We start from the raw sequence: 12,706 nt of genomic DNA, 5'->3' as shown, positions 1-12,706 counted from the left end.
TTGCCAAATCTCCGTGAAACGACGGAATGTCGACAAGCGTTGTGTTGCTTAAGATTTAACGTGAAACGAAATTACCTTGTAATTAGTTATTTTTCGCGCTTTCCAAACGATGTTTCGAAAAACTAAACCGTTTATATTATTGTATAAATAATTTTAATACGATTAACCTAATTTTAGAAAATATAGTCTTACCATAACTAGCCGCTAACCGTTATTTCAGATTACTAGTGCATACAATATGTACAAGTACTTGCAAATGATGTTTGATTGTTGGTATTCGTTTATTGGGTTTTGTATTCGCTTGAACACAGATTATTAAAACGTCACTCGTATTAGTAACGAATGTTAAGAATCGATTTTAGAAGTTAAGATATCAAGACGTAAGTAGTAGGTATAAAAAGTAAAAAAAAAAATTGAATAAAAACAAAATATAATTTTGAAAATCGAAACAATTTCGCCCTGAAAACAGGTGTGATTTTGCTAAATATTAATGTTTAGCTTTATATGAATAGTATTCTCGTTTTCGTTCTCTATTCAAAATTATGTTATGTAAGATAAAGAACAAATTCTTTTTTCAAAGCTACAGATTATACATATTTTCATAAGGATTTTATTCTTTGAAATGTAATAATGTTTTAATTTATTTTTAAGATAATATTGCAATTGCTTTTTAATATATGTACACTATTTATGTATGTCATGATTCTTTATTTACTCATAATTTTAGCGATAAGATCGCAGTGTGTATATCTTTCCTGTTCATATACAATAGTGTATTTATTTATTAATACATATTAAAAAATTGAACATTTGTGTATTTGAACGCGTTGATTTCAAGATTTACTAGTCTTAGGAGAAATAATATTGTTTTGGCTTATTTATTGAAAAATATTATTTATAGACTGTACAGATTTACGCTGTAGCCCCCGAGGCGCAAACTACAAGGCAAAAAAAAATAATTCACTTATATTTTTGTTCTATTTTTAAATATCTTGCAAATTTCATCTGTCTGGTAGCCGTCTTGAAAACGGTATAAAAAAGGTTTTATGTTTTCATTTTAGATTAAAATAACAGATAGTTATTAAAAAAAATCATTATCTATGGTTCAAACAAATAGTCTGCTTTCTTTGTTATGCTCTGTTGAATGCGCGAACGTTAAAAACGATTTGTAATGTAAATTATAATTATTTTATGTAATTGTAATTATGTTTAACATCAGAGTCTGTCTTAATTTTGCATTTCTTTTTTTACATTTTAAATTCATTTTTATTGCGAAAAATTTGTTCTTATTTACTTTTTTTTTTGTTTTATATTAAAGAAATTGAGATTGATCGTGCTGAGCGTAGTGCAGCCGAATAGCATTGCATACCGAATGTCCTGGGTTCAATTTCCAAGAAATATTGATTTGAATGTGTTTTATTTAGTAATTTTATTTATACATTAGTTCATGTTAAATTACGAGAATCATTGACAGTATAACAGCTTGGCTTGTATGAAATTCTGATTCCTTAAAATTTCGCGTTGGAGATATTTAGTGGATTCTCTGACAAGAGCAAGCCTTGTTTACTGTAACACTACATAAAACCTCTATGGTTTTTGCTTTCTCTGATCCCAATGTAAGTAGCGAAAGCACTTGTGTAATTTGGGGCATAGGATGCATAATAGTTTGTATGCAAATGTGTTAGTTATAACGCTATTAATTATAACATATATTCTATTTGATTTAATGTGTAATATAATAAGTTTATTTACCTAATGATATTACGTAAATCATTGTATATAAATTGTTAAAAGTATTACAACATACAATTGTATGTTTTGCCTTTGGAACAAGAGTAATAATTAGTTTAAGCACATTAGCGGTGTGACGATCGTGAGAACTGAGTTTGTTCTGTTTATTTTAAATATCACGTAATATATTTTACTTAAATAAAACCTCAATTATTTTATTACACGGGCAACCCTCAGGAGTCCGGATATACAGGGAATTATGACATGAACTGGCAACATTGTCGTACATTAAGAAAATATAGTTGTACAAGTATTCGAACTCTTTTGTTTCATAGTGTAGTTTTGTTTATTATTGTAGTTACTAATTGTATATACGGTTATATAAAGCCTCGGTGTATAGAACAAGTGAATCTTAACCAAAGTTCATATCCGAACAATTTTAATGTATATGCTTAATTAATAATAATAAATGACATTGTGAAGAAACCTGCATGTTTTTTATGAAATTTTACATGTTTCCTCAAAAGGAGGTTTGCCTTTATTCAGTCTGGGGACATTAATGGACCGTTTCTTTACTTTTATTTTTCTTACTTCCTATTCTCTAGTTGCGTGATTAGACACAGTTACACACTTTGTACTCGTCGTGAACATATATACTAATGTATACTAATTTATACTGTATATTTAGATTAACGTTGTTATGTTTCATAAGCTACGTTCACACAAATTCGTACAAGAAATCTTAATATTCTTTGTAAGTCGGTTGCTTGCAAACGTGTGACCGTAGCCTAAGAGAGCCCATATATAGCAATGCACATTGCGTTCGACTTTATAATATTTACCTTATTTAATAAGTGTCAAATATTGTTTCGTTCACAGGAAACATAAAATACGCTGTTTCTAGTGAGAAGTGGGTGTTGCGAAATAAACACAGGATATAGTTTTAATGTTATTTCCAAGAAGGATGAGTTGTATGTCGTAATTTTATGACGTCATGATTTATACTTCTTTCAAACACACGAGCAATTTTCTCAGTAATTTTTCGTTCATTCGTCATTATTATTTTTTAATTACGTCATTAGTGAAGGAGTTCGTATATAATTTGATATTTTTTTTATTTTAATTTCGTAATGGCAACACTAAGACAATTCGTAAGGTTTAATTATCTCTGGTTGATATTTTTTATTTAGCAACAGATTAAAATCACTATATTTTGTTTAATGACACCTATTTGATAACTAGTTAAGCTGGAGTATGACTATATAATACCATAATAATGATATATTTACATATATTAACTCGTAATACTAATAGTATTTTTTTTTTCTTTTTGCAGGTAAGTCCCGGAAATATCTACGTACAAGCACCTGATACCTACAGGTACTATTTTTATCTATTAAATTTGATATAGTGTGTATATGTTTTCTCTCTGTTTGTCTCTGTCTAACCGTTGAATATGATGATGTTTTGTCTCAACCGTATTCAGCTAGGCTAACTCATTCTCAATTGCTCAGGAGATACTATAAGAAATGTCTGTGTACTGTTTTAAATGCCAGCGTTCATGGAGAGAAAGCTACATATAATTATATGGTCGTACATTACCTGTTCTTATTTTATAATAATATTATAAATATGAAAGTAACTCTGTCTGTCTGTGTGTCGTTCTTTCACGACCAAACCGCTGAACCGAATGTGATGAAATTTGGTATGAAACAAGCCTTAACTCTAACAAAGGACATAGGCTATTTGCGACTTTATCATTCTGTATTACTCGATACAAGATTTTGTAGATGATAAAAAATCGTGGAATTAATACCTCTTGACTTCCACGCAGGATATATTAATTTAAATAATTGTATAAACTAACATGCCTGTATTTTTTAAATGTTGAAAAAGAGTAACTACTGAGTTTCTTGCCGGTTCTTTTCGGTAGAATCTACTTTCCGAACCGGTGGTAGCTTCACTTAATTGTTAATTGACAATTCAAAAGTGCTTGTAAAAGCCCACTTGAATAAAGTTTATTTTGATTTTGTTCCCAGGGCGGCATTCACGGCCAGTTTTATTAAATTAAATCATGGGTAATCCCATTCTGTTTGCTGCGGTTAAAAGATAATCTACATATGTATTTCAACATATAAACTGTCCACCAAAGGTCATGTTTATTTAACCTTATGGTAAAGAGTAAATCGATTATACTAATTTGCATTAATACAAGAGTTATCTTCAAACGGATGTGAGGAATCCGCATTCTTTAAGGTTCCTCGGTTTGCCATTAAGAACGGTTATATTTAGGCGTAATATTCTGGAATTAAAAACTTTGTCCTTTGACCAGCGCTTAAATTAAAAAAAAATATATCGCTACAAATTTGACATTTAATTCTCTAGAATAATTGCTTACATTTTGTAAGACTGAATTTCTACGTATATGTGATTGAGTAAATTTTAAAAATAGAATAAAAAATGATTTAATTAAATACAATTTCAAGAAAATCTAGTACAGCTATTCTCTTAGAATATACTCGATACTCATTGCGCTCGTGAAATGTCAAAAAGTGTGTATCGATATTGAGTTTAACAATTGTAACATTTAAGGATACTTTTAATCAGCACTCACATTTAATCTTTTTCAGTTTTAATCACTTTCACACTTTGGATCACTTTTAATAAAGTTGCGCTACTTTAGTCGGAAGTCAGTATTCTGTCATTTAAGAGTGAGATGTGAAGTGATATCTTAGAAACATGGTATCAATCTTTAACATCTATAGTAATATCGCCATCGTCGCTCTTTCACCAAACCGCTGAACCGAATTTGATGATATTCGGTTTGAAGCGAATTTGAACTTCCAAGGAAGGACATATGTAGGCTTTTTGTGCCTAACACGTGACAGCCAAAATCCTAAAACGTGAACGAAGCCGGACGACCACTAATATATGTGGAATAAGACTGAATTTTGGCGGAATGAAATGTTGACATTTGTTGATTCTATATCTCTCACCAGGCTCTTTTATTTAAGTATCCTCAATAATTACAACCGATTCTTAGCAACAACAACAACAGCCTGTAAAATCCCACTGCTGGGTTAAAGGCCTCCTCTCCTTTTAAGGAGAAGGTTTGGAAAATATTCCACCACGCAGTTCCAATGCGGGTTGGTAGAATACACGCGTGGCAGAATTTCTATGATATTTGTCACATACAGGTTTCCTCACGATGTTTTCCTTCACCGCTGAGCACGATATGAATTATAAAGACAAATGAAGCACATGAATCAGCGGTGCTTGCCTGGGTTTGAACCCGCAATCATTGGTTAGGTAAGACGCACGCGTTCTAACCACTGGGCCATCTCTGCTCTTCATTCTTAGCATCGAAGCGTAATATAGATTTTTTGATGCAAAAAGGGAAAGTGTCGTTGTAATACACTGTAAACGCGAAAGTGTAGGAATTCGAATATAAACCAAATAATTAATCATTGATTCAATCCACGAACGGTTTTCACGTGAACAATATAATAGCCTTTCAAATAATGTGCTTCGAATCTAAAGCGCTACTTTCTTCCCGTTATCTTACGAAAGTGGACGTTGAAATTATTTTAAACTATTGTATTCACATGTTTTTTTAGAAAATTTAGATACTGATAGCGATTAGATCAACGTCTGCGCCTATGGTTTTTTATTTGGCAAATGTACCTGATGGAAGTCTTCACCGGCCACAAACATTGGTGGTATAAAAGATTTTAGCCACTTGGTACCATCTTTGAGAGCTGAGATGTTGTCTCCCCTGTGTAAACCTGAGATGTTATCCCTCGTGTCTACTTATACTGGTTCACTAAACCTTCAATATGAAACACAACACTACTAAGTATTCTTACTATTAATGCTGGAATCAATAAATCCATATTTAGATAGCGTAGTAAACCTTCTAAATCTCCTCCAAGAAACAAGGGAGAACTTGGCTGGGACAAATTTGCAAGCTACTTAAACAGTATTTGGGCTAAACGTCTGTGTAGGAACCATAAATGCACACATAGTTTTAACAGTAATAAAAGCTGTAAATGAGCTATATTATTTGGCGAAACTTTGACGCTGTTATTAATAGTTAATTATTGATCACATCCCATTAAGTAGGCTCTCTGTATTGTACATTGAAAATCACCAGCAATTGCTTTAAATATGATAACGGATGTTGTGACCGAAATCGGTGCTCCTAATTTATTCACATTGTATTTCTTTTAGGGTTCCGTACCTCTTAAGGACAAAAGGAATCCTTATAAGATAACTTCGTTATCAGTCTGACCGTCGGTATTTTTGTCCTTTCGTCCATCCTTACATTTGCAAAGGAATCACAACCTATACTAGGATACTTCCAGTTGACCAACAATTATGAAATTTGTATCGAGAAGTAATTATAGCACAGAGATAGAAAAAATATTAAAACTACGGTTAAAATGTTTGGGTGGTACGAAACCCCCAGTGCAAAGTTACTTGGTGGTAGGGCTTTGTGCAAGCCCGTCTGGGTAGGTACCACCCACTCATCAGTTATTCTACCGCCAAATAACAGTACTCGGTACTGTTGTGTTCCGGTTTGAAGGGTGAGTGAGCCAGCGTAACCACGGGCATAAAGGACATAACATCTTAGTTTCCAAGGTTGGTGGCAAATTGACGATGTAAGGAATGGTTAATATTTCTTACAGCGTCATTGTCTATGGGTGATTGTGACCACTTACCATCAGGTGGCCCATTTGCTCGTCCGCCAACCTATACCGTAAAAAAATGCGTCTCGCACTTGGTTTGTTTCTCATATTGTATCGTCATGATCATACTGATATATGATCACGTCGAAAACAAATCGACCTTGAGAACTGCCCACATTCTCTTTAGAAACTCCTTACTCGACTGATGCATCAGATTTTTTAAAACTTTCGTATTGTGAAATAAGGTGACGATTGGGATTACGTTCGTAATCGTTTTGAAAGTTATGTATCGCGTAGATTTCCTCCTTGTTAAATTCCAAAAATATTCCCTAATATAAGTTAGCTCAAAAACTTAACTCAAAAAAATATTTATAAACGAATATGAAATGAAACATTACTCAGCATTGTTGTGGTCCGGTTTGAAGGATGAGTGAGCCAGTGTAACTACAGGCACAAGGGACATAACATCTTAGTACCCAAGTTTGGTGGCGCATTGGTAATGCAAGGAATTGTTGATATTTCTGACAGCGTCTATAAGCGGTGGTGGCCTCTTCAATTGGCTTACATAACCGTCAACCTATACCATAAAAAATAATATATGTGTGTATAGTTCTGGAATATTCATGAGTGAAGATAACGATGCTGTTGATTGGCTGTGGTATGATCATTAACATGCACAAGAATGCGCCTAATTTACGCCCTTGCGTGGTTTACATATGTTTATGTGCATTTTTCAGAAACGCCTTTTTATGTGCGTTTAACTGGGTCAAGAATTTATCAATATTGTTTACGATAAAGGTTAGCTGTATGTTTTTATAATTCGTTTATAATTTGTATGGAAAATATAACATTTGATTAGTGTTTGTTTGTCATTGAAATGTTTTGTTGAACTATATTTATGATATATGTTTTGATCATCGTTGAGGATTTTTAAAAATTAAAATTAAAAAATATGTCTTGTCTGTAGTTCTTTTAAAAACAACGCATCATTTCTAATAATTGGTTAGTTGTTTTTAATAGATGTAGAAAATATTTGAAATTCGAGTTACATTCGTTGTCGTTGGTGGTTGGTAGAGTTCTTAGGGTGTGAACAGCTTCATAATGTGAGAATTGGGAAATATGATTTGCTAGAATTTGACACTTATTTCTTTAGTACATGAATACCTATACCATTAGATGTTGCTATGTCTAATTCGTTTTTTTTTTAATTAACGAGTTCAAATCGCCTTTTGTGAAATGGTTTCCCAAAATTCAATGAAACTATTCAAGTTTGCATCAGACCAGCCCTAAGATTCCCTTGGAGTTTTTGGCCTTTCTATATTACTTAAAATTGTATAGTTACCGAAATTTTAAAAGGAAGTTTGTAAAGACTGCAATGCTGAACGCAATTGTTCCTTAGAACATTTCAATCTTCTTAAAATATAAAAAAAAAAACAACAAAAGATTAATTAAATATTTTTTCAATAAAATAAGTTTCTCTATGCTGATTGTTGTAACTATTTGGTTTTACACAACTGCAAATGAGCGGACCATGAATTGAAATTGATGCAAAATAATTGTAAAATGAGGTAAATATCATGATTAATTAATTTTTTTAGTCATTTCATTTTATTAAATAGGTTGCTTTTGTAATAATTTTGACATTAAAACAATACTTTTGTTACATCAATACGGATTGGTAACGACGCCGATTTGATAAGCACGACTTCATTCAATTAACTCATTACTCGTAGCCGCCTCTTTGGTTTAGTGGCTTGTCACTGATCCTTAGGTCCTGAGTGTAGTCGGGACTAGCTAGCATATGGGCCACCTGATGGTAAGTGGTCACCATCAGCCATACACAATGACGCTGTAAGAAATATTAACTATTCCATACATCGTCAATGTGCCACCAACCTTGGGAACTAAGATGGTATGTCCCTTGTGCCTGTAGTTACACTGGCTCACTCACCCTTCAAACCGGAACACAACAATACTGAGTACTGTTATTTGGCGGTAGAATAACTGATGTGTGGGTGGTACCTACCCAGACGGGCTTGCACAAAGCCCTACCACCAAGTAGATCACAAATCCTAAGGTCCTGAGTGTTGTCGGGACTTTAAGTAGTTATTGGGATTTTACATTCAAGTGCCTTACTTATTAAGTGCGTTAAGTCGTTGGTTAGATGATATGATAGTAAATAAAAAATACAAATCCAATTGTTTTTAAATTGATATGAAAAAAATATGTTTTTTTTTAAGTTATCGATGTAACTTAATCCTTAAGGTACAGAAGGTTCAATGACTTTAGGCGCGATACCATTCTGAAATAAATTCGACCAACGGTAAAATGTGTATTTAGCAACGACTCAGGAACTTAAACCTCAGAACAGATGACATCGGAAATGACGTAAACGAGATGAGAGACACTTTTGTAAGATTTGAAAATCGAACGTAGATAATTATGAATGTCAAATCAATTTGATGTGAGATTATGAATAATTTAATTTTGGTACCCGCTGCGCGAATTCATTTTGTTTTGTTTCATTCATTGCAAATGTATAATAAAATGAGCAGACGAACAAATTTTGCTAACTGATAATTGGACACCAATGCCCAAAGATTATTGGCCTGCAAGAAATATTATCCATTCTTAACACCAATGCGCCATCAACATTGGAAGCCAAGATGTTATGACCCTTGTTGACACTATTTCACCCTTCAAAATGTAACACAACAATACTAATTATTGCTGTATGGCGGTAGAATATCTGATGAGTGCTAGCTTGTGATTGGAATCCTTCATTATCCTTAGAAAGGGATGGCCTATATTGTACTTTTAGTGTACTATACTAGACTATCTCTATCTAATGCTGGTGCATTTATATGTATTCAAAACCAGATTTGTTTTATTATATGTACTACTATATATGCCACTTCCATCGTATACCTCGCCTATGATAGATGCAATCTTCAGACTTTTATAGTGTCGTCCAATTAGCAGAAATGTTTAACACCTTGCCCCTTAGCATATTTAAAATTAAATCTTATGTTAATGTAAGGTAATTTAAATTAGGTTAACGGTTACATAAAATTTGCATAACGTCGGCGTATCTGTTGTATTCCATTTAAACGGATTTAAAAATCGAATTCCAAATTTAAAATCGCGATTCTGAATGAAACATAAAAGAATAAGGCGCAAGACATGAGTTTTTTTTTTTTATTTCGTCCCTGTGATCTGGTAACACAGTTTATTAAATAATGTTACGTACCTACTTTAGGCTGTAACTGCTGAGCGATAAGATAAAATGTATTTTCTTGGAAGTTTTGTTTATAAATTTTATACAGGAAAAGGTTTGCACAAATTTAAATTTAGTATTTTTATTTTATTAAGGTACTTGTCAATGATGATTTGTGGCTAATATTACTATGGCATTATAAATAGTATACATTATACCTTCTTCCGCCAATGCGACGAAATTTAAGATGTTATAGTATGCCTGTAATTACACTGGGTCATCCACCCTATAAGCCGGAATGAAGTTATACATAATATTAATCTTTGTGCTGTACTTTCAGAGATACTCCAGTTGATAGGGTCTAGATTGACTTGCACAAAACTTTGCTTTAAAATAGGAACACACATTTTATACCAAGTAGAATTAATACTGGCTATATTTAAATTTCATGAAATATTTTTTTTGTGGCTTTTATGTGTGCCAAAAAGGCACAGATTATTTCGCCAATGTCACGTGCGATGGAGAAGACACAATGGAGACTGATCGGTTCGTTCGAGATTACAGGCTCAAATTAATTTGGAAGGCATAATAGTAGGCGTATTGGAAACCCATAATCTAAAAATTTACTTAAAAGATGTGATGTAATGTGAGAGTCCTGTCAAACTTTTTGAAGTTTCTTTTGTCTTCTTTCTATATATTATCTGTGACATCGGAACTCAATACATGAACTATTCAACTGATGTCAGACATTTCGTAGTCGCCTTACACAACCGTCATTCGCACGCTGGCCGCCGCTCGCAGTATATTTTTGTAATATACCCACTTTTGTCTGTTGCAATCAATGAAATCCATAGCTAGATATTGTTGCTAAACTAATTAATTCGATTTTTTTCCATATAGCGTTTCGATGTTTTTTAATATACGTAATAGTATGTCTCTAGTTTTTAATGTCCTTGTAAAAGTATGGAGTGTTGAGAGAAGATTCTTTGTGTACAAAATGTGTCCATCAAAGACTAAATTAGTCACAGAATACGACACTTGAAAATTATTCTATTAATTTTTATAAGCCCCATTTTATAAACCCTAGCGATGAGTGCATTAGTACGAGTGATGCTCATATTTATGTCTTAGAGTGTTTGATGATCAATGTAATAATATACATTGAGTGAACAAATCTATATCATTACCATTCTGGAAATCTATGGAACGTTTTATTCTCCTGTTAAACCCCTAGGGGTTGCAGATATATTTGAATCGTGGTAGTCACTTTCATCCTGCTCGTTTGCCTCCCATTGTATTTATTTTTGGGGGAAATTCGATGTGGTATGAGATCTTACAACAACAACAGCCTGTAAATTTCTCACAGCTGGGCTAAGGCTACTTCTCCCTTTGAGGAATTCGTGGTGGAATACACATTCCGCTTTGGAATGTGTATTCCACCACGCTGTTCCAATGAAAGATTTCTCAAGATGTTTTCCTTTACCGAAGAGCACGAGATGAATTATAAATACAAATTAAGCACATGAATATAGTGGTGCTTGGGTTTGACTCCGTAATCGTCGATTATAATGCAAGCGTTCTAACCACTGGGCCATCTCGCCTCATATGTTGAACCCGCAATCGTCGGTCAAGATGCAGGCGTTCTAACTACTGAACCATTTCACTTTCAGATCTTATTACCTCTAAATTCTATATTAGTTGGTTGGACTAATATGAAAGTGCTTGTAGTTAGCCAGTATATGTGACAATGTCGGAGGTACTAACTCAGGCTGACTATGTAAGCTCAGTGGAAAAGAAAGTAGCGAATGAGAGGGAACGGTAGACAGGTCAGCTTCCGTTCGGATACTGAATTAACTTCCATAACTTAACTATATCGTAACTGGTCACACTGGCGCAGTGTCGTTTGAATTTATATTCCATAAATATAATAAAATTGGAGTGTCTGTTTGTAATATTAAAATAAACGCTTTTTTACTAAATGCTTATGTATTTATAAATGGAACGAGAGTCAAAAAACATTTTAAATTATTGTATTCCGATTATGACAGGTTTCGATATTGACAGATTAAAAAAAAATTACTTCATAAATCAGTACAGACTAATACATCGAGTTGGTCATCCTAAGGCTGTATATAAAGAATATTTGAAAAAAAAAAAACTAATTTGTAAACAGCGTTGTAAACATTGCAATTTGAATTCGAAAAATTAAACATATAATTACAAATAAGATTGATTTGTACAAATATAAGAACACGCATAACTTGTAACGATTTAAAACAATTCCACAGATAGTAAATGACGGCTATAAATCAGTGGTACATCTTAATTCCCAAGTCAAGGTGAATCGGTTAATTATTGTATGGAGACGATTATTTATGTTGACGCTTCCTCTCAACTCAAACCTTCCTGGACGGCTCAGCCAGGATTTTTGTATCCGTGTGATATGTCAGCGTACTTATGTATTGTATTTCTCAAGGTGTATTCAATCATTAGTAAGATTTTTAATTTTAATTTGACGGTCATTTTGTAAACCTACATTAACTAAGCGAAATGTTTCTTTTTTTAAATAAGTTGTTCTTTTTATTTATGGAATAGTTTTTTTTTTTAATTTATTCAAGTAAAATATCCAAGCATTGTCCTCCTACAATGCTTTTTTAGAACTATTATTTGGAATTTTATATTATATAGTGTTCGGTTAAACTTATTAAATATTATGTTTACTGCTATTATTAAATGTGTTTTTTTTTCGTTTACTAGTGAAGGTTCCATGTTTATATATTTCGGTATCATTTGCTTTACATGTATTACAAATTGATAAAGGTTTTATCGATATATTTCTTCTAAATGTAATGAAAAAATAATTTTCATTACATTTATTTATACATGTTTAATGATCGTAATATAAAGGACGTATATACCTGATAAGCCATTTGCTACCTTAAAGTCAAGTGGCTTCGTTGCTAAGCGAAAGAAAATTAAAAAAAAATTAAACCTTATTTATTTTTAAGTTAAAACAGTAGGATTATAAATGTATAAGAAATTTCAAACAACAATACTTTGACATTTAATT

The 12,706-nt window shown here is 32.6% G+C and overlaps 1 protein-coding gene across 6 annotated transcripts in view; it reads left to right on the top strand.

Moving 5' to 3' along the window:
• Positions 1 to 12,706, top strand: part of LOC124539958 — a 140,465-nt gene that overhangs the window by 39,923 nt on the left and 87,836 nt on the right. The window contains exon 2 of one of the 6 annotated variants that reach the window (XM_047117328.1): positions 3,068 to 3,111. The exons of the other annotated variants lie outside the window; for them this stretch is intronic. The gene's annotated coding sequence lies outside the window, so the exon portion shown is untranslated. The remainder of the gene's footprint in view (positions 1 to 3,067; positions 3,112 to 12,706) is intronic. 6 annotated transcript variants of the gene reach the window in all.

The sequence above is a fragment of the Vanessa cardui genome, chromosome 24 (genome assembly GCF_905220365.1).
Source record: "Vanessa cardui chromosome 24, ilVanCard2.1, whole genome shotgun sequence".
Taxonomy (NCBI): domain Eukaryota; kingdom Metazoa; phylum Arthropoda; class Insecta; order Lepidoptera; family Nymphalidae; genus Vanessa; species Vanessa cardui.
This window is presented reverse-complemented; position numbering and strand designations above follow the sequence as displayed.